At 36.8% G+C, this 22,263-nt stretch overlaps 2 protein-coding genes across 5 annotated transcripts in view; one reads left to right on the plus strand and one right to left on the minus strand.

The window, feature by feature from the left end:
• The window catches only part of LOC124297373 (uncharacterized aarF domain-containing protein kinase 5), a 67,067-nt gene that overhangs the window by 9,348 nt on the left and 35,456 nt on the right, over positions 1-22,263 (minus strand). Inside the window, exon 1 of one of the 2 annotated variants that reach the window (XM_046748330.1) lies at positions 9,535-9,539. The exons of the other annotated variant lie outside the window; for it this stretch is intronic. The gene's annotated coding sequence lies outside the window, so the exon portion shown is untranslated. Of the gene's footprint in view, positions 1-9,534; positions 9,540-22,263 lie in introns of those variants that run through there. 2 annotated transcript variants of the gene reach the window in all.
• LOC124297384 (tumor protein p53-inducible nuclear protein 2) overlaps positions 1-22,263 on the plus strand; it is a 61,976-nt gene that overhangs the window by 5,386 nt on the left and 34,327 nt on the right. Inside the window, exon 1 of one of the 3 annotated variants that reach the window (XM_046748358.1) lies at positions 18,941-19,308. The exons of 1 other annotated variant lie outside the window; for it this stretch is intronic. The gene's annotated coding sequence lies outside the window, so the exon portion shown is untranslated. Of the gene's footprint in view, positions 1-18,940; positions 19,309-22,263 lie in introns of those variants that run through there. One more of the 3 variants, XM_046748356.1, reaches the window with a different exon arrangement.

Below are 22,263 nucleotides of genomic sequence, written 5' to 3' on the forward strand. Positions count from 1 at the left end.
CATAAGGTATAATATACATTTATACAATAGTATATATATATATGCATATGCGTGCATGCACGCGCGTATGCCTCTGCGTATAAACGAAATTGCGGGACCGAGTCAAGGCTAGGGAATATGTAGGTGCGCACAACGTTTCAAATCTAAATGTCGTTATTCGTGTATATATAGTTATAATAGAATTCGCATGTATGAAATTTCTTATTCCTAATTTTTTCAATCAGGTTAGGTGCGTTCCACACGATATTTTCTTCCCAAAACTTTCCATGCTCGTGCGTTGTTGACGTTGTTTTCTGTTTTCGTTTTTTCGTTTTTTGCATCGGCAAAAAGATGATGGTAAATTGTTCATTTAAATATGCCGTATGATTACGGTTTAAAAAAATAAAAACTGTGACTGTGGTATATATATATATGTGGTTAAAAAAAAAAACCGACTATTTTTTTCAATTCTTCTTTGAGCCTGAAATAATTTTGCTTTCATTCTAAATATTTTAGCTGACACGAGTACCAAGGTAATGTACGTAAATAGACGATACACATTTTTGTAGGAAATTGAATGCTCTGCGCAAAAGGTCTCTTACAATTTTTCGATAACTCAACTCGTTCCAAAGTTATTCAAGGTTAAAGTTGTAATCGTGTGGAAATTCACTTTTTTCGAGACAAACAACGAAAATACTAGACTTATCAGAGAATATTGTGGTTTTTTTTTTTTTTTTTTTTTGTAAAGCATTACAACCGCTGTGAAATCATTTCATTCGATTAATTTTCAAGTCAAGTAAATTTATTTTGTAATTATTGCAAGTAATAATACGTAATGTGCGTGATTCTAATTTGAAAGATGAATTGTTCGGAACCTTGATTTTCGTTATTGTATTTTCCCATGTTTGAAATTTCGATAAATCGACCAATTAAAATATCGACCCTCCGAATTTTTTAGCCTCACCGGAAATATCCGAATATTTCTTGCGAAGTGCGACCGATAATTTCGATGATATTTTATAGCATAAGAAGAAGAAAAAAAAAAGAAACAAACGTATCTCAAATTACTTATTCTTGATTGCATCTCTACTTCTGCAGTCTCTCGACGGAATGTTTTTCTTCTTCCTATCCCCTCTTTTTACAGTCTCCGTGAAGAAAAATTCTCCTCCAAATCCGTTGGTCTTCCTTTTCTTGACTGTTCGGTGTTGGTGTAAAATATACTTCTTTATGGAAATTTACCTCTCCGAAATCCGTTGGTCCTTTTTTTTCGTACCCACTGTGAAATCTGTTCGGTGTTAGTGCAAGATGTATATCTCTTTCTGGAAATTTTCCATTTCTTTGGGCTCGTGGGTATACGGATATGCATCTAAATTCTTTGCCTTCGGGTTCCGGGACAAGGACCTCGTCCTCCGGAGGTAAAATCCCTCCCGAAACACCGAAGAGCCACAGTATAAGTCGGTCTGCCTCTGAGCCTGCATGTGTTCGATGCCCCCGCACAATAGGGGAAAAACGTACCGTCACAGATTTAGAACCGCCGCTCGATCGGACAATGCAACGCGGTATCGAAAGTCGATTCCTTGGGTCCACTAACCTGAAACAGGTTTGAAAACGGTCGAGTTGTCGACCTGCAGCCACCAAAAGAAACTACACAAAAGTCGGAGGAAATTCGGTGACCGACGCTCTGCAATCCAACGCGGTGAGAAAATCTTCCTCCATTTTATTCGGCCCGACGCGTCGTTGAAACGAATTTTCCTTAAATAGTCTGGTAATTTTGGAATAGCGAGAGATTCGTGATTCCAAATTTATTCTGCGACGTCGTACAAACCTCGCGTGGAATCTCGATTCATCTCCGTTTGGATGGATAGATAGTCTATAAGGCAAATATCTTACGTCTACCTTGTGTAGGCTCAGTTCGGTTTGTTTCATTAAAAACTAACGATTAGTACAGCTCCTTGAATATCCTCAAATCCTGGAATTATTTTGGAAAACAAAAATTGCTCCTCAAGTCCCGGAAAAATTGTGGAATATTTTTATTTACTCTGATAAAGTTGACATGATACAGTTTTTACAGAATACTGCGACATTTTGTTCGTTTGTAATACGCTACCTTGAAACTGTTAAATTTTAGCAGACGAACCATGCAGTCGTTAGCAATTCGCTCTGTATATAAACTGCTATATAAATTTCTTGATTTAACACCAACCAGCTTATCCTGGCCTGAAAAGTTCATAAGAAAACGAAATAAAACTCCTAGAATTTTTTCATTACAATATTCCGGCAACACGCTGTGAGTTTGTAGATGTTTTTCATTTGTACAATAGTCTTATCTCTTGGTAAAGTTTTTTCGTTGTCACATCATTCGTTTAAATATAGCAATTTTACGGTTTACACTTATCGTTAACGATTGCGGTTATGATTGAAAAATAAAAAGCAAAATATCGGACTTTCCACTATCGGATATCCGACGGAAAGTTGTTTTCTTTCCTGTAACACCGCAGCCACTCACAGCAGCAATGAGTCAGTGCAAAATTTCGTCACTACATCCGCATAACAAAATTCCAATTTCATTTAACGCTGCACCGAAGCAACGGTTCGCGGTCAAAACGTCGCCAGTGGTGGTTTTAGTTAATACCCTTCGCTACAGGTATATTTTGGGTATACCCAAGATATTTCTAATCTTATTCCTGATTCCCTTCGAGGTTCGAAGCCCATCGCGTTTCGCCTCTTTGAACTTTCCTGCGTCCCGTTTCTTTTTCTTATTACTCTTTTTCCTCATCTTCTTCTTCTATTTCTTACTCTAGGACCTGTTATTACCAACGTCTGGGTTACAACTTTGTATATACAGGATACCGTGCACACATCACACCTTTGTACAAATACATAGAGCTACGTATGCATGTACAGACGTTGAAAAATCGGTTTGTGCGGTGTGTCGGGTTTGAGAGAGAGAAGAAATATGTACATACATACCCAGTCGAGTATTGTGGGGAGAAAAGAATCGACTTCTTAGAGTGGTTAACGAGAAAAATAAACGTAAGCGTGTTTTTTTAAATTCTTGTTTCAGTTTATTAACTCAATCCGCGAGTTTTTGCAACGTCGCGTGTTAAATTTCTATCTTTTTATCCATAGTTTTATCGTTTCTTCTCTTGATTATTATTTCGGGGCATATTATAGTCTCCGCTGATACAGTATTTCATGTATAATCTGTCTGGCCACGTTCGGTGGCTTTGAATTTCGAAGCTTGCCGGTAATCTGAGACTCCGGCTACCACCGAACACGACTCTTCTCTGCTCTCTCCGGCTTTGGATGGATCAACCCACCGTCACTCTTCGTCACGGTTCCATAATCTTTAAGGCATAGTAGTTATCTTCGCTTAAAACAACCTTCGTCACTATTTCGAAGCCATTTTGCAGTGTGTTTACCTGATAATCCCTTTCCGTATCATATATATATATATATGTGTGTACATATTTCGTGACGTCAGAAGCGAGGAAATTTCCTTGTCGAATGGTGAGAGAACGGGGGTACGAATCCGAATAGGAAAATTTTTAAAACTTAGTTTGAATAAAAGTGTACGTCGCTAACTCAGCAATTGCTAACGTAGATCGCTGATAATTTTTATCACGAATAACGATGAAATAAGTAAAATCACGTCACATCAAATATGGCCGATCGTAACTAACGACTTGTTGAATGTTCAACGCTTCTGCGATTTCAGAATTTCTCTCATTTTCGACAGGGAGATAGAGGCGTATAAAACCATCGGTTAGCTTTTCGGAAATATGACGCGATTCGATGAGGAAATTGTCAGGCGATAGGAGCTCGATGTATGTAGTACGTTAGGGTGTTAGAAAATAAAAAAATTAGGTAGAAAAAAAAATCTGTCAAAAGAGAAGCATTATAGGTTGAATCAAAGATAGGGGAAGATAGGGATTTTGCGATTTTTTACAATTTTTATAAATTACGAAGAATACTGAATAAAAAAAATAATGTTTTTTATTGCTCGCATCAATGAGAATATCAACTAACTTCGTAAAGAAGACCCACACTTGTAGCATTAAGTCTTTATTTTATATTTGAGAAGTGTATCCGATGACTTTTTTTTTTTATTATCAATTCAAACTCATAAAATGGTTATCAAGTTAATTTGGATTTTTCCAGTTTGATACGTCGTCATCTTACAGATCGTGATCTTTGGGTTGAATGTAATTTTCAAAAAAGGAATAATAATTGAAACGCCACAAATTGTTTCTTCATAATTTCAAAAACCTTTTCAACCTAAAATAATGCTCATCCTTTGACTGAACTTTTTTTCCATCCAATCTAATTATTTCAGGTGTGGCCCATTGGAAAATCGATTTCTTTTAAATTTCGAAACACTCCGATGCGTACATACATGCATAGAATTTGATACTCCGGTAAAATGTCGAAACTACTTTTCTGTAGAATGTAACGAATTTCGTCACCTAGAGAGTAACACACTCAACCTCGACTATCATTTCCTTTTCCAAAACGCCCAATCCGCTAGCTGCCCAATTTCACCAGGCCTTGCCCAACGCAACGATTGAATCTGGGAATAATCTCCTACTGGCGAAATCACGATACGCCTCGCAATTAGGATCACCTTTAAACATTTCGATTCTCAATCCGCGCGCTTTGACACAGGTAGTTGAATTATTACGTCCATCGGAAATTGAACTCTTCACTTCAAATCCACCGACCCTCGAACGTTTGCGCGTCGCTGAAATTGGACCCGATAATAATTCGAAGCGGCAAGCTGAAATCGAACGAAATTAGAAAAAAAAAACATTTTGATAAAACAATCGAAGAAAAAAAATTCCCGCCGCAGCTTTGACTTTTGCGAATAGTTTTCTGAGCACTTGGTGAAATCTTGTGTATACAGGCGTGTTATGATAAAAAAAGGTTTCTAAATCACCACAATTTATCGATACTATGTATTCGTGTCTCCCGATAATATACGCGGGGTCAATGGCCATCGGCCGTTTCCAATCACCTTCTCGGGCTTGGCAGGCGCGAATTTTCTCAAAGATTATTCCTGGCCGTTTCCCAACCAATGTCCAGTTACATAAGACCTCTCCAAAACCGAAATATTAATAGGGCTAGAGCACGGAGTGGGAACAACTCAAATCTGCGCAGTTTACAAGTCGTTGCGAAATACGAATTTATATCTAGGTTAACTGGTAGTTTATTTTATATTGCGAGAAATGTGCTTGCTCAGGTCTCCCAACGATAGGAAAATCACAATCGTCCTGAAAAATGTTTGTCAACAAATGCGAATGAACATTTAGATCGTAGACTTTACATTGCAGCTGATCGTTTGGAAAAGTGCAGTCATTGGAAATTGGGATCAATGCGTCATGCTTGCAAGACATTTTGTTGATAGGCTGAAGTTGTCGGTTACTATAACATTAACGTTACGAAACACCCGAGCAAAAGTTGACTAGTTAGACATTTTATAGTCACTTTGATGTAGGCAAGTTTTTCAAGATACGAATACGCTTTGTTTTGTTACGATTTAACGCGTTTCATAGATTTCTAAAATTATGGTCTATTACGATTTTGACGAAACGTGAATCATCCCGATAACGATACCAACTTCAGCCTAATCTTTACCGCGTCTTGTATAATTTTCTGGCAAACATTTGTAAATTATCATCGACACGTGACTAGCACAATATTGGTACTCTTCTTGATAACTCGTAAAGCTCGACTATTCGGTGTGATGGCTGTCTGAAACTTGACCTTTCGGAACATTGACCCGCGCTCAGTCCACCGTATAGTCGTTATGTACACGTACGTATAAACATACACGTTATATGTGGATATCAATAGGTATAACTATATATCATCCACGATCGTATAACAACGATTTTATGGTATATTTTTGGAAAACTGTTTTTCTCCAATACTTACGCAGCAACGCAGGTATCTTTATCAGGCATTCCACATTTCAGCCTCGCCATCGGCAATTTGTTTTATTTTCAAATATTATGTAGAGTGTAAAGAAAAAAACATGTTTCACTGGGTCGATTTTTACTGCTCCTAAAAATACGAAAACCCAATTTTCGAATGAACAGCCCCAATCGATTGGCTTTGATTTTTTTTCATTAATTCTCTTTGTTAAAATATGAAAATTTTGAGACCAACGTGAAAATGGGGAAGCTTGTGGTTTAGAAGCTACAGATGAATAGTGAGAAAGCACGTATGAAGTATAAATTTGTATTTTTGCAATTTATATCTAATTCGATTTCTCTCACTTTTTAATTATTTTTTTCGCCTGTAGCTTATAAATTAAAAGCTTGCCTACTTTCATCTTGGTCTTGAAATTTCGTTTTTCAACAAAAAATTCATGCGAATAATTCAAAGCCCATCGATTAGAGCTATTCATGCGAAAATTGGGTTTTTGTTTTTTTGGGAGCTACGTAAAAATCAAGCCCGTGGTCCGAAAAATCTAAAACTTGGTAAAGGGTGATTTTTTGTATACTCTACACCATATTTAAAAATACATAAAATCCCCCATGGTGAGAGTCCCCCATGGAATGCCTAGTAAGCATGTGTAATAATAAAGTGTCATGCGTGAGCGGAAATCAAAAATTAATACCGCGTTTCAATATTTAAACACAAAAATGGAAGTGCACAGAGGAAAACGGTGCTTGAAGCGATCTGTTGGCGGAGATTGATCGGTTAATTAACGCTCCAATGTTTCGACCAATTAATCACTTGAGATTACTTGCGGATAGTTGTGAAATAATTCTCGTTAAATGATTATATGTATAACTATTCGTGAATACGTGGTGGAAGAAATCATTTAAAAATCGCATAAATAATGAGATAACAGGTGCATACTTTTCAGGTGCATCTAATTATTGGATTATTAATATGTGAGCAGTTCTTTGTGTAGTTGCAATTATTACATTCGTACCCAAATTCATTGTTTCTAGTTTCCTTAGGTTATATTTCCACAAACAATCGACACTTTCACTCGCTGCGTAATATGTTTTCAACTACAATGTGTTCATCGCGATTCAGAATTAAAAAATCCAAGTGATTTCGTCTACCGAATGTTCATCGATCAGTTTGAAGCACAAGTTCGATAATTTCTCAGAGCTGCAGTTCATTGAATCGATTAAAGGGTATCAAAATCTAGGGCGTTCAAAGTGTTAAATCGGCCGAAATCGCCTCAGGCTGGCATTTAAGTGTGTCCATAGCGGGTACGCGTCTTGGCCATATAGGTGCCGATAAATCCGAAGTTCCGAATTTGAAAAGTTTTGAAAGCGCCTAATTCCGAATTATTTGGCGGCGAAGCTTGAAGTAAAGAATCCAAACTTTTACGAAACAACAAAGTTTCGAATGGTCGGAAACTCGACGGCTTAAAGTTCTGAAATGCCAGATTCCGAAAATTCAAGTTACGATAGAGCAAAGTTTCGAAAAGTAGAATTCCGAAAAACAAAGTTTCGATAGAGTGAAATTCAGAAAATTGAAATATATACTCGCAATATTAGTTCACTCAACGAGTGGGTGTAAGAAATCGGAGAGACCAAAAATCAGAACGACCAGGATTCCTAACGTAATAATATCGAAAATCCTAAACAAAGAAGGATCAAAGTGGTGAAATTGTTTACCAAACCAAAAATTTACAGAACTAAAAATCTTCGATCATTCGGAGTTTCGATTTGTCAGATTTTCAAATTATCTCACTTTTGGAACTTTGACTTGTCGGAATTTTGTCCTTTCGGAACTTTGAGCGTCGGGTTTCGGACCATTCGAGACTTTGATGTTTCCTCAAAGTTTGATTCCTTTACGTCAAGTTTCACGACAAAAAACTTGAGAATTCGGCGTTTTCGGAACTTTTCAAATTCAAAATTTCAACCCGGTGCCTTAGGTACGTACGTCTTTGCGCTGTGCAACTGTGCCTTTATCCGATCATATCATACCTGCAGCCCTTTTCTGCCGCATCCTTCGAAGCAGATAGACCCTTTCCCTTTGTTTAGTGTTTAGAGTACCGGGATCGATGCCCTCCGGCTCTTCTCTCATCCCGTCCGCGCGACGAGACGAGCTGCAGGGTAACCGGGAACCGGAAATGGGAATTGACTCCATCCGAGATTAACACTCTCGCGGTTGCGAATTCGTCTCCCTGAGTCTTTGCTGTCACTCGTTTTCGCCATTTAACGAGGAAATAATTTAGCGAGTTCATTGTCAGTCCAAATTAAACAGGTGAAGTAAATCGGTCGATGAACTTCTCGATTAAAGTTATTCGTTTGTGAAGGAAATTGAGATTGAATAATTGTTTTGTATCTTAAAATAACGAGAGAATTTATTCAACTGTACATTGGATTGAACGTGTTTGTCATTCGAACGATGTTTAAAAGATTTGTACGTATACGCAGATCCTTCCGAATTAATTAGAAACTATAAATTAAATTGAATCGAACCTTACTATTAAAAGCGATAGTAATTAATAATTGATCAGAATATCTTCGAATTCACTTGTATCGATAATAAATCCACTGAGATCGATACAGCGTGATTAGAACTCGGAGGATCGACTAATTGCGCTTTACGTCGAAAATTAGGCGCATGTTTACATTTTTATACATCCGTGTCTAAATTTAGGCGGGCATAAGGTAAAAATTGAAGTTTAAAAAGCAGTCTCGGGACGCGAGCGTGGGTGTCAAAATCGCGTAAGCTAATTTGTTCGTAGTTTAACTTTGCACCTGAACTTGTGTACTAAAAATACCAAATCTATGTTTCTCAGCCAAGGTTGCGAGGTTCGTGCGTACTTTACGTATTATATTTATACCCGGACGAGGTATCCACAAGTCACCTTTCCGTTTCTCTATTTATTTATCCACTGTTTTCTCTCTCTCTCTCTCGACAGAAATTTCTGTCGAGCGGGTTGTTTAGATTTCAGCGCAGGAACTGATGTATTTTTTTCTTCTTCGATCCCGCGGTATGAAAAACTTTCGACCTCTACTATTGTACATACATTGTTCCGATTTACATACCCTATATTCCTGTACGTATAAATTAATAATTCCGGCATCATTGAAATCATCAAGTCTGACAATTTTGTTTTAGGCTTTTTCAATCGTGATGATAATAATTAATTACTCTTTTTCTTTCAACTAGCGGATCAATAATCCCGAGCGAGGAAATGTCTCTTCACTCGAATAATGAACTTGTTGTATAATATCGACAGTTTGAAAGTTACGGGATATCGAGGGAATAATTTATAAGTAACATACACATATACACACAGTAATTAGCGTGAATTATTGTCGCTGCTTTACGAGCGCCATTGACAGGTGAAAAAATACGCAGAATTGAAGTCTGCTGGTGATGGCGCGATATGTAATCAATTTATCACGGTAGCCGTTGTAGCCCGCTGTTGCCAAGCAGTCTGTAAGAATTGTAATTCGTCCAATTAGGTATACAATTATACATAAATTGTGCAGACCTTACATACATATATATATATATATATGTATATGTACGATGAGCAAGGTATAATCTTCGGATGTGTGAACATCACACACCTGAAGTTTGCGCATAATTGTTCGAATATTATATAGCCGGGTTGCGTAATGCCGAGTTGTTAAAATTGTGTACGGAGCAAGTGATGTTTGGGAAAATCGTACGTATCGTATTTCAACTCCTCTTTATTACAGTTTTTATACCGCGTCTTTTATACTTATCATCAATGAGAAACGATTTTATTTTTTGTCAAGAGACGTATATCTGGATATAATGAAATACCTAAATGTTTTGTTGTTATTATCAAATTTTAGCTGACACCGAGCTCAATAATGATGGGTGGAAATTTGTTAACAGTTAACAAATTGTATTTGGTTGAAATAAAATTTAATAATAATAACGAAACATTCATTTCCCTATATCCTAATACACGTTTGTTAACAATGAATAAACTCTTTTGTCGGTGCATTAATTATTTTTTCCGAATATTTGGATGAAGGTTCTCTTCGAATGTTTATTCATATATTTGTCTCGTTGTTATATACAGATTTGGCAGTTGTATTTTCCATGTCAGGGAAATTTTTTTTGTTTTACAATTCGGATCACAATCGCAGTGAAATGTTTTTTTTTCACGTTATACGGTTCATCTATTCAGTTTCCACGGAGACTTCACGGATTATTTTTGTTTCGTGAAAACGGAATGAAATTTTACGAAATCGATGTACCTGTAATATATATTTTAGGACGGGTTCTAAAAAAAGGTCTTTTTTGCTCTTACTCCCTGAAATGTTAGTGTTCGATGGAAAAACAAATCCTCCCGAAAGACGAGCTCTTTAGCTCAAGTCTAACAGGTCGCTTTTTAATTTTTATTTCCTATTCATTTAACATGGGAAAATTTCACTTTCCGGTAAAAGTTAAAATACTCGTGAAGTATTTAATATTTTTCAAATTCACGAATAGATCCCTGCAGCTAATTTTTCATGATTTCCAAACCGCTATAACAAAGCATAGTCATCATCATTAAGAAACTACCGATTTTCTCTTTTTCGATAAAAATCGGTAGGTTTTAGATGACTGTAATACGTGTAATATGTGTCCTAACGATGATAACTGTACTTCGTTATAGATATTTGGAAAGCTCGTAGAATCAGCTGTAAAGATCTACGCATGATATTGAAAAACAATGAATAGTTTACGGATATTTTAACTTTTAACGATAAGTGAAAATTTTCCATGTTAAACAAACAGGAAATGAAAACTTCAAGACCGACCTGTTAGACTTGAGCTGGAGACCTCATCTTTTGGGCGAATCCTTTTCTTTCAAACACTAACATTTCGGGTGGTAAGAACGAAAAAAAACTTTTTATTTTAACAAAAGTGTGTTTTATGCGTACATACGTATACATATTGTAACTTCGAGTAACAAGAAAATAAAAGGGTTCTTTGATAATGAATTGAATGCAGTGAAACACAGGAAATATATTGGTATAATTATATAATATATATCGGAATGCCGTTCCGATCACAATTGTTATACCTACACCCTTAATTGTTACATATCGTTTAAGTATCCTATAATTTAATAGAGGCGGCTCGATTGTTCGTATATTACAAGAAGAAAGAAAAACTCTTTCGGACATTGTAAAGAAGTTGACGATGCATTTTGTACAACTCTGCCAAATCAAATCTCTCTGCACAAAATTTTTCTCCGCACAAATGTTGAAGATAAATTGCTGTTAAAATTCGCTGTCAGATATTTTAGCATGCATGCATCTACGTATATGTATGTATGCAGTGCCTTCTTCCAATGCGTGACATGTATGATCATATATATTATATATTGCGTGTGTGCAATCCACGGGTGCAGATGTTAGTCGTGTACCTCCGTTGACATAATACGTCATTGCGACGTATTGTCAGACTCATAAATAATCCTCCCATGTATACTACGTTCGTACGTACATTACGTACCTATGAACTCCGGAGACGCGGTAGACGCGGAGGTTATTGGCCCGCGTATATAAGTCTGGCGAAAAGAGGATGCAGCTGCTGTTGCACAACTCCGACTTGGACGTAAATTTTCTTTTCATTTTCATACGACTTCGTGCCGATTTTTTTTTATCCTTGCACTTTCCCTCGAACAGATATATATAATACAAGTATATTATATGCGTATACCTGGCTGTATACGCGCTACAATGCGTAATATACCTACTTACAACACGTTTGAATTTTCCGGCAAGAGTTAAGACACTCGAGGAGGTTGAAAATTGTCGAACGAAGCCGGCGAGCTTTCTGCCCGAAGGGGTGGAGAGTGGAAATAAAGCAAAACCAGGGTCGAGGCGTGACCCCGGGGCTTCGCGATGCATCCGTGTGTGCATCGGTGCTTGGTTGAGCAGAAAATAATACGATCGTCGGGCGCGTTCTGCTCTCTCGTGATTAACCTTTTAATGAGCTTTTCAAAGACGTCGTTGTCATACGATTCCTCGTTTTTTATAATCTTAATTGCCACAGGGGATATATTAATCTTCGCGGTATTATTCGAACAAAAATTCGCAAACAATTCTTACTCGCTATCTCTCTATATCTCTCCCTTGCAAATGTATGGAAAAATAATTATTGTTCTCTTTCAACGTGAAGTAAAAGATGAAAATACAGCCACTAAATTTTCACCACACGAATACGTATAATAATTAATACGTGATATAAGAAAGACGTTAATTTCATCTCTGCTTGTCGACTGACAACTAGGTCGTATAGGATCAATAATCTTGAGTTCGAGTATATATTTGCACACACATATATATATAATACAAGTGCTTGCAGTGTGTTCGTTCAATTACGTAAAAATCAAGGTTTGATCGTTCTTTTTCAAACTGACCCGATTGTCATTGTTCTAAGGTTTCAGGTTGATTGTTCATTCAATCTCAATTGAGGACTGCATTCCCATGTATGTGTCGAGACGATAATGATGATAATAATATACATATACATACAGCGGAGCTACGTATAATAATAGTTGTACATACATTTGTAATAAAGGAGAGTGTCAAAAAATAAGGATCATAGGGACTGACTCTCGCCGTTTACAATTATAGTTCGAAAGAAAGGAAATGAAAAGGCATATTCAATATCTCGTTGATTGTACACTTTTTAAACATACTTTTAAGAAATTTCTTTCCTCAATTTTGAAAATCTAATACAGTTATGTTACACTAAATTCTACACATCCAGTTTTGAAAGATCTATATCTGCTGCCTGCAATTATGATGAAATTCTCGGTCAGGTTTGAGTATCTTTTTTTTTTTTCTTCTTCACACTTCATTCCACACATGCAAATATATTGCAATAGCTGTGACACGAGCAGAATAATTGGCTCAACGCGGGATGAAATCAGATCAGAAAACCGTACGACGGTCGGTACACTACAAGTGCATATATTGGTATGCATCCATACATATGTATATATAGTGTGTGTATATATATATATATATATATACGTATACGAGAGTCGAGTCGTACAATTACACGCCCATGATATAACAAGCCTGGAAATTACCGTTTATGTCATATATCGTATAAATTTTCTTGCTTGTTTGTAGATATATCTTGTGTGTACCTACCGTACGTAATAGATTATTTGCGCAAATTGCGCTACTACGTTACACATTATTTTTCAATCGAAATGAAATTACGTGCCAATCGACACGTAGGCTCGTGGACTAAACGAGAGAATAGTTAAAAAATAAATAAATAAAAAATACAAAAAAATTGGGATCGATGTTGACTTCGTTTCGGTAAATATTAGGATACTAAACGAGCGGCAAACTAGAAATGGACGGATCATTAATTTACGTCACATCGCGTTGTGCGGACCGTAAAGCCATTTTCTTATAAACTCGGAGGGAAGGCACGTCACGTAGACGATTTACGCGATCTATATATTGGCGAAACTGTTCATCCGCGAAAAACTGCAATTCGTCTCGTCTCTTATCTATTGTACATACATACATATATACAGAGTAGTATCTGACAAAATATATACACGCACGCAATGCAAAATCGTTTTGTTTATTTTTCTTATTCTCGTCTACGTTTCTTCCTTTTAGTTTTTACTTACATTTTTTTCTTTCAAATCTATATTATACCGCGCATCTTTTCCTCCCCAGCGTATATGTAACACGACTGCAAAATATTCTTTGTCTCGGCTGCTGCAATTGGAACGTGTTTTTTTTTTTTTTTACTGTTGTATGTGAAAAATAATTGATATCAGTAACTTGTCGTATGCGCAATAGCCGCAATTAACTCACGTCCGGTAATCTCACTTTATATATATATATATATATATATACATATATGTGTGTACATATATACACACACGTTATAAAGTATTCATATGTATGTTACATGAATGTGTGATAGATACGCGAGAAAAATGTGCGGGTGCAGATATCATGTAAATTTCATTATACACAAGGTTACACACGCAGACTATTATTATACTTATCGTCAACTATTTTTTAAAACATTTACGCAGTTTAAAATGTTATTATCGCGCGTGCGTTGTACAGAGATATAAATATAAATATATATATTGTGTATGTAAATTATACATACGAGACGCAGCGATTATCTCGTTCTGCTTGGGTATATGTGTATACATATACGTGCGGATAAACATTGTGCTAATTATGGGCATAATAATTCATAGTGAACCGAGTTCCCGAATCGATAACGTCTGCAGTCCTGTAATACAAGCCTCGTGTCTGCCTCTGCATATGCTGCTTTTTATCACGTGTAGGTACGGTTGAAACGCGTGTCGAATGTCGTTTCCCTGAGTATTTTATCAAGACGCCCTAAATTATAACACTTATTGCGGCGGAGAGAACTTATTATAATTTCCATCGAAATATACTATCGCATATTTTCTCATTATCAAAGTTTCAGAATTCTGCCCAACAAACAAGTCCGTTCCAGAATAAATATATCATAATAGGTATGTTTATTATTATTGGACAAAAAGTAATTAAACGCACTTAATCACATAGCGTGAACGAATAAAATTTTTTATTTCAATAAAAGTTTAAACAGATATCGGAAGTGTTTATTTTGTTCTTGATCCTAAAATTATTACATCCATCTAATCACGAAACGCTAATTAATTTTTTTACTTTCGTACATATATTTCAATTCAATTTAAATTCACCAACTTATTTGTAAATACGATATAACGTATTTTTGGTAATTATATCGATGATTCGACTTTAAATTCGAAGCCTAACGCTCAGACATCCTGTCTTTTATTTAAAAATTCTTTTATTTTACATTCAAAGGCCGGTCATCGCGAGATTATTTTCAAATTCGTTGTACTCGTTGGAAACAAATCACTTTGCGCATAATGATTGCCAAGGGGCGAGTTAATTAAAGCTAACCCGAGGCATGTGTAATTATACTTTCGAATCTTTAATTAAAGCAAACAGTTTTTAACCTTTAAAATAAGGTAAAATACTTTGCAGCACGTTTTGCGCGTCAGCCTCTTTCGTGCAATTTTTTATTTCCGTATCCGAATTTATTCGAACTCACGACGATGCGTTTAATCCATTTCTTTCGTCAGCGGTCTCGGTTTTCCGTTCCACGGTATGTATATGTATATTTATATGTATATGCAATTCCCGATTTGTCAGCACTTCGCAAATACAACTGGGCCACGTGGCCGTTGCGTGCAGGCTATAATCTCTGAAATACCTATTTCGGGATGCGTGTAAACTCGATGTTGCTAAATGTATATATATATATATATATATGCATATATATATGCGACGGCCCCAACAGTTTGAGAATTGATTTTTACAAGCTCTCTGTACCGCGGTTGGACTTGAGAATGCTTTGGATGTTTCACATTCAGAACGTTCTTTTTTATCTATCATAAGCGCGATGTTATTTTCATTCTACGGATCATCGTCATGGTCATGATGATGATCATGTTCGCGATTGCTTACAGTCTGTGTCTACGACACGAATAAACAAATCTATAAGGAAACAAGTTGCAATAATGTCAGATATAGATTTTCGATTCTTGATATTATTATAATAACAATTGTAATTGTATAGATGCATTAAGTGCAAAGCTCGATGCATCAACTGCAACATATCGGGATTTTCTTTCAGGTTCGAAGATACAGTGCAAAAAGAAAAAAGGTTTCGTAACGCGAGACACAAGTTTATCACCCTGATGATTAATGAAATAAGAGGGATCGTCCGTTCGTAATCCGCAAAAGCGTTATCAGGGTTCCCACACACCTGGAATACCTGGAAATGTCTGGGAATTTAAAAGCGGTCATGGAAAACCCGGGAATTGTCAAGGAATTTTTTATTTTCTTTTTGGAATTTGACTTGAATTTCAACCGAATACAGAGTTAATAGGCTAAACGATTTAGGTTTTAGTAACTTTCTTATCGTTAGGTCCTGGAAAACCTGGAAACGTAATGGAATTGGTTTTTTCTCCAAAATTTGCGGCCAGCCTAATTAACGTTGTCTAATACGCAGAGTACTATTATAGAAACAGTAACGACATTTACGAAAATTTCAATTTCTTATAACGGGTGTGCGAATATCACGTATACATACACACACGTATAATCGATAAGGTATCGCGGCTTTCGTCATCTTTGTTGCGATACGTTATAACGGTCGAAAGTACCTACGTACCGATTTTTCTGGATCGCCGGTTGCATAACGAATACAAAAGTCCGTCCGCGATACGATCAGCTGTTGATAAGCTCAATAATTACCAAAGTGAAGGAAACGTGAGTGACGGTGCAGACTGCGGGGCGGTCGATAAGCAAGTCCGTGCGTATTATACATTTTTCAATTTGTTATCGTTCAACGGTAGGAATTCATGATACAGGCACAACAAGGAGGCTGCAAGAGAATTCGTTAACAGCAATCGTTTCGGATGAAACGTGTAATATAAAGGAAAATACGGCCTGAAAGGAAACAAAATTTCTCTTGAATCCAAAATACGAAATGGCAATAAACATGATTTATGATATATGAAATACTTAATCATTTTTTAAGCTGCATTTTTATTTTTATTCTCGAAAAGCTGAAAATTTTCCTCCGCTATTGCCAGGCGGGTCGTTTTTTCCATCTTCTCTTCTTCTTCCCTCAACAGGTGTATCGATGTGTTCGACACTATACACGCGCGTCGAAGCTTGTGAAATCTTTACAGCAACAAACCGGCCGTCTCGCAGTTAGAATAATGTACATAAGTTATACATATATATAAATAGATGCATATCGCAATGTCGGAGGTGAATCACGCAGTGCGCGCGAATTTTATCGCAAATTTTTTTCACCGCTCATTTGCTTCGTTATCAATATGTAGGTACACGCACGATAACCTTTTTTTTTTATCTTCTGTCATCTGCTGTGTCAAAGTCCATTACGAAAAAGAAAATAAATATACACACAGCATTTTGTTACTGTTACCAAATATGGCGAAAGAAATGTGTTTTTACCAGGTTCATTTTTTTTTCCATTGAAACGAATATGAGTTCGCTTATCGATGAAATTTTTTCTTTTTCCCTCATCACTGGTTCACGTTGAGTCAAATGATGGATCATATATGTGTATGTATGTGTACGTATTACTTTGAATCAAAGAAAGACATTAATGCTTTTACCACATTTGGTAAGGTCAGCAAAACTTTTCTCTCTTTCCACATCGCGTTAATTTATACGTCCATGTACACATATATGTCAAACACACACACATATATATACGTATGTATTATATTAGTCATAAAATCTCCATATTTTAATAGGTGTCAAAAATTTTGTTATACTTCATAAGTTTTCTGAAATTTTTCAGTTTTTACAAAGTGGGGGTTCTTGTTTCAAGTTTTTAAATCATACCTCAGATATTCTGGGTCGAAGAAATCTAAAAAAAAATTGATATTGGATTTTTCGTGATGTGCTTTAATAAAAAAAAATTATAAAAACAATCTGAGAAATCGATGTAGAATCTTGATAGAGACGTCATGGAATGCCCCATTGTATATCTATCCTTAAATCTTGTAATTACATAAATTTTCCACAATACAAAGTACACGTGTATTACATGTACCTGTTGTATAATTGCGTATACATACTGACATAAATGTGCCGCAGGCTGCCATTTGTATAATACAATATAACTTTTACAACAATACGAATAAAGCTCACTCGCGACGGTGTGAAAGCAGTCGTGGAATTGTGTGTTCAGCGCGCAACCTTGAGGGCGGCGAATCTATTATGCATCTACATTCTATTATACATGTACCTATAATACTTGCGCACTTCGGAGAAAACTGTACAATGGAAAACGGTTACGAGAAAGCCGTGGCTCGGTGGCATGTAATTGGTATACCTACTTCACATTATTACAGGTAGACTCTCGTCGAGGTTTTCTATGAAAGAGAAAAATTTTTTTTCATTCTCAACGCACGCAGTTGCTCAAGTTCATTTTCCATCACAAGTATTTAGTATTTATGTACCTATATGTATGTATATATACACATACATATATACATATATATGCCATTTAAACCAGTTATACACGTTTTTAACATGTAACGTGTACATGTGTACATGTATAAACACAAATACTGACAGCGTTACGCGCGAAGTACGCGTAATACGTGTACAATACTAGGTCAACAGTGATGTGTGATGATTTTTTTTTTTCTCAAGTTCAAAGTTAAAAACAAACGGCTAGACTGCACCAGAGTCTCTCGTCACCTTCGTATCAACGTAATAGTTTTCAACCGTTCCTTTAGCACTTGGAAATTTCAATATCACGATCGTCGTTCCTACGATTGAACTGATCAATTCCGCTAAATCGAATGAAAATAGACGATTTACAATACGCGTTCTAAATTCTTTTTTCGTCAGCTTTTCAGGCATTATACCGTATGAACTATGTGCATACATGTAAAAGCTAGACACGTATCGTGATTCAAGGAAGTATGTACAAGTTTGTAGAAAGAAAACGCGGCACACACTCGTCCAAGCATAATCTATGCAACGTAATATCTATTGCACATGTCGCAGCTACTGTAATTGACGAAATTATATCCTGTTATAATCCGCGTACGTATCTGTGTGTTAGATTATGTACACGCACTTGCATCATCATCGTCGTCGTCGTCATACGTCGCATGACAACCGCGCGGCGCTTTTTCTTTGTTCAGACAACATCGAGAGGTCTGCAAGCCGCGGGCGGAGATCGGTTTTTCTTAAAAGTAAGCAGTTCACCGCGGCGCGGAGAGGACGGAGGGAAAATACAAGCAGCTCTCTCTCTCTTTCTCTCTATCTCTCTCTCACACACCCAGTCTGCGGAGTGGAGGCGAGCACGTGGTTATCAGCTGATTGGTCACAGCCGAGCGAAATACGCGTGGTTCGGCCGAGCGAGACTCTGCCGAACGTCAGTAACGTCAGTTGCCAATTGTACTGCCAGCCCACGGGACGCGGGCATCGTGAAAAAGTGATTCTACTCTCTCTCTCTTACTCTCCCTGCGATAACAGATATCACAGGCACACCTGAAACGTACCTCCTATACACTCTACGCGTATTATCCACATCTGAGTCAAGATTTGTTGTTGGGTATACGTTACAGGTACTGACAATTGTAACAACGTGCGTAGTTGGTTGAATTTAGTTTTCAAATTCGCGGTCTTACAGACGAGTTTTAATAATATATATATATACTCGTATATATAGACATAGTGTTGGTAAATCGAGTGCTTTTTATCACCGCATCGGACGCATTCTGGATACAACGTAATCCTCCTGGTAGGTGATCAATTTTTTATTTTGTTTCTTCGTTTTCCTTCTCATAAAAATATTAGAAACTGATGATTTCGCAGAGTATAAATATATCATGTGCGTATTACACGCGTGACGAATTTATCGTTGTCGAGAAAAGTGCGGAACGTTGATTCAGAAATTATTAATTACAGCACGTATTTTTACTCACTTGTCTCCGACAATAAGAAGGTTTAATTTCTGACTGTTTAAGTTTTGGCTTTATGGAAATTAAAACCTCGCTGCACGATTTTCATCGTCGATAAAATAGAGACGAAAAACGGTAAGAAACGTTCAACTCTAATCGGTTTCACACGTGTGCACCAAGTATTTTATACTCTTGCGTTATACGTATAATATGCTGCGCGTTACGTGCACGCGTATAACCCGCATAATGAATTTTAACAAGTGTAGGTATTTCGCTGAAAGAATGAAATTCTTTGTCCCTTTATGCCGAGCGACGGCGCGTGTAATGTTATATTGCACGTCGAAACGCTTTGCGAATAACGCGTATTGTAGGTACAAACGTATAACGTATGTGTAGGTATATACGCCTGGAATTTGTTCTCTGCCAGATAAAAGAAACACAAAGCCAGATACGTTTAACACACGTTTTACACAGTGTAAATATACGTGCGTGTGCGTGTGTATAAACATACATACATACATACGTACATATTCTTCAATATGTAATTCAATAATTTTCTATACCTTTCGTATAATTCAAGTCGCGACGATCTTCTTGTTTAATTTCAATCGCGGGAATAGAAGAGAAAGATATTAGGCACGTGCAACCCTGCGAGACTTGATTACCGCGAATTTATTTATCACGTTATACATACGCACGCGCATCATGCGTATATAACGTGTTGTATGTGTGTATCACTGGGTCACCGAGGCTGTGGAATTAACGACGAATGCGAGGATCGTTTGTGATACGAGTAGCGAGTATAACGAGTCGAGGATAGACGTAAAACATGAGTTGTATTCGCGTGTTCATGTGTGGCTACTGTATACAGCGTAGATTTTATTAATTCTCTAATTAATTAGCGATACGATAATACGCTGTGATAAAATATTCAGTCATAACAATAAATTGGCAAATTCCTGCGTATGCGTGTGTACGCGTATACCTGGATATTGTAAACAAAACAATACCCGATAACACGACATACCGACAATAAATACAACAATGACGAAACCTGTTTAATTATCCGGCCCTCCGTTCCTCAGACACGCGCGATTCTTTCCATTCGCTCTAACCCGACACCGCTAAAGACGAGTTTCAGTCATAACTAGCCTTTGTTTCACGCCTACGGCGTCATTATACGCTGGCTTATGTCAACGAGTGCTTTGTTTCTCATATTGTACCGCACGTTTGGAAAACGATTGGTGTATCGTATGTATGGGATGTGGGTGTACGTATACATGTGCGACGAGGAACGTCATCGATGTAATCATTAAGCGCGCGGTGCAATTGTTATGTGATTTATTTATTCCTATTTGTTATTTTTTTTTTTAATTTCTTTTACATATTTTTCGTTGGATAGAAGAAAGTGGGGTGGATAACGAACATCTGCGATTTAGCGAATATCTGTACAAACTCTATTTAAATAGATAAACTCCTTTGACGGTTTTAAAACGGTAGTAAAAATCTTTCGCAATTTATATTTATTTTAGTTGAATTTTTATCTTATTCTAATTTTTTGGAAATAACGTTTCGATCTCAAGTCTGCGCGTTTTATCATCGTGATTCACGATTCTTGTTACTAATTTTTCTCCCGTCTTATCGGTCGTTGTGAACGAACTGTACGTAACAAGTTTCGCGCCCTTGTCATTAGCGCGGTGCAATAAAATCGCGATGAGAATATTCCAAGAGCATGTAATATTGTGCTTAGAAAAACTTCCGCAGCCGAATCTTTCATGCATAATTGTTATTCATACACGAACGAAAGATTATTTTTAAAGGATTATAATGTATTGCAATATATGGATAGCAGGAAAAAAATCGGCAGAATTACGCGTTGCCATTTATATTATTAATATTTATTAATACCTGCTCGTTACAAGCGTGTAAAGTTGCAGGGAAAAAATTCGTAGCCTGATCGCGTCTCGGCAATTTTTGAAAAAAATTGAAAAGACCTTCGTGCGGTCGAAGGTGCAGCGAAAAAACAAAGTCTAGCCATTATAAATTGCAGGAATGTGAAAAAATTAATTATTTGCAACGATACAAATAATCTCGTCTTAAATTTTTCACGGTTACGCATAAATATGTACGTATATACCTGCATACGTGTTTTTACACGACAGGTTCACACGTGTGTAATCATCGCACCTGCAGCCGCCTGGGACGCGATGATTTGCATAAATGCTGCGGTCTGGCCGTCGAATAATGATATATATATACATAAATAAAATATATGTGTATACGGTACATATGTATATTATATACTCATAAAATCGATTTGACCCAGTTAGCGTAATTACGTTATTATAACGTATATTACCGAGATAAAGAGAAACCACGTTAATGGAGGTAGAAATTAGTCGCGGGCAACGCGGATCCTTCGTGATTCACACTCGCATGAACCGCAAACCCATGCGTGGCTTTTATGTATGTAGGTATACTTACATTATACATATATTATATTATATTGCGTTACGTGCGTACTGACCTTCGTCCGAAATAGAAAGAAAGAAAGAAAGAAACAATGAGCCAGAGAGAGAGAGAGAGAGAGAGAAAGGGAAAGATAAAATGAGAGATTATCGATTCCTCCTTCAACCCGAAGTTCCTATCACGTGTACCATGTCCTCGCAGCAATTTACGCGACCAATTCACTTCGTACGTATTACATTATACCTCTTCATATGTAAGATATTGCATGGCACCCACACGCATTTCACGCGGCGAACCTGCTGCATCATATATGCAGATACAATTAT

Source organism: Neodiprion virginianus, chromosome 2 (genome assembly GCF_021901495.1).
Source record: "Neodiprion virginianus isolate iyNeoVirg1 chromosome 2, iyNeoVirg1.1, whole genome shotgun sequence".
Classification (NCBI taxonomy): Eukaryota; Metazoa; Arthropoda; class Insecta; order Hymenoptera; family Diprionidae; genus Neodiprion; species Neodiprion virginianus.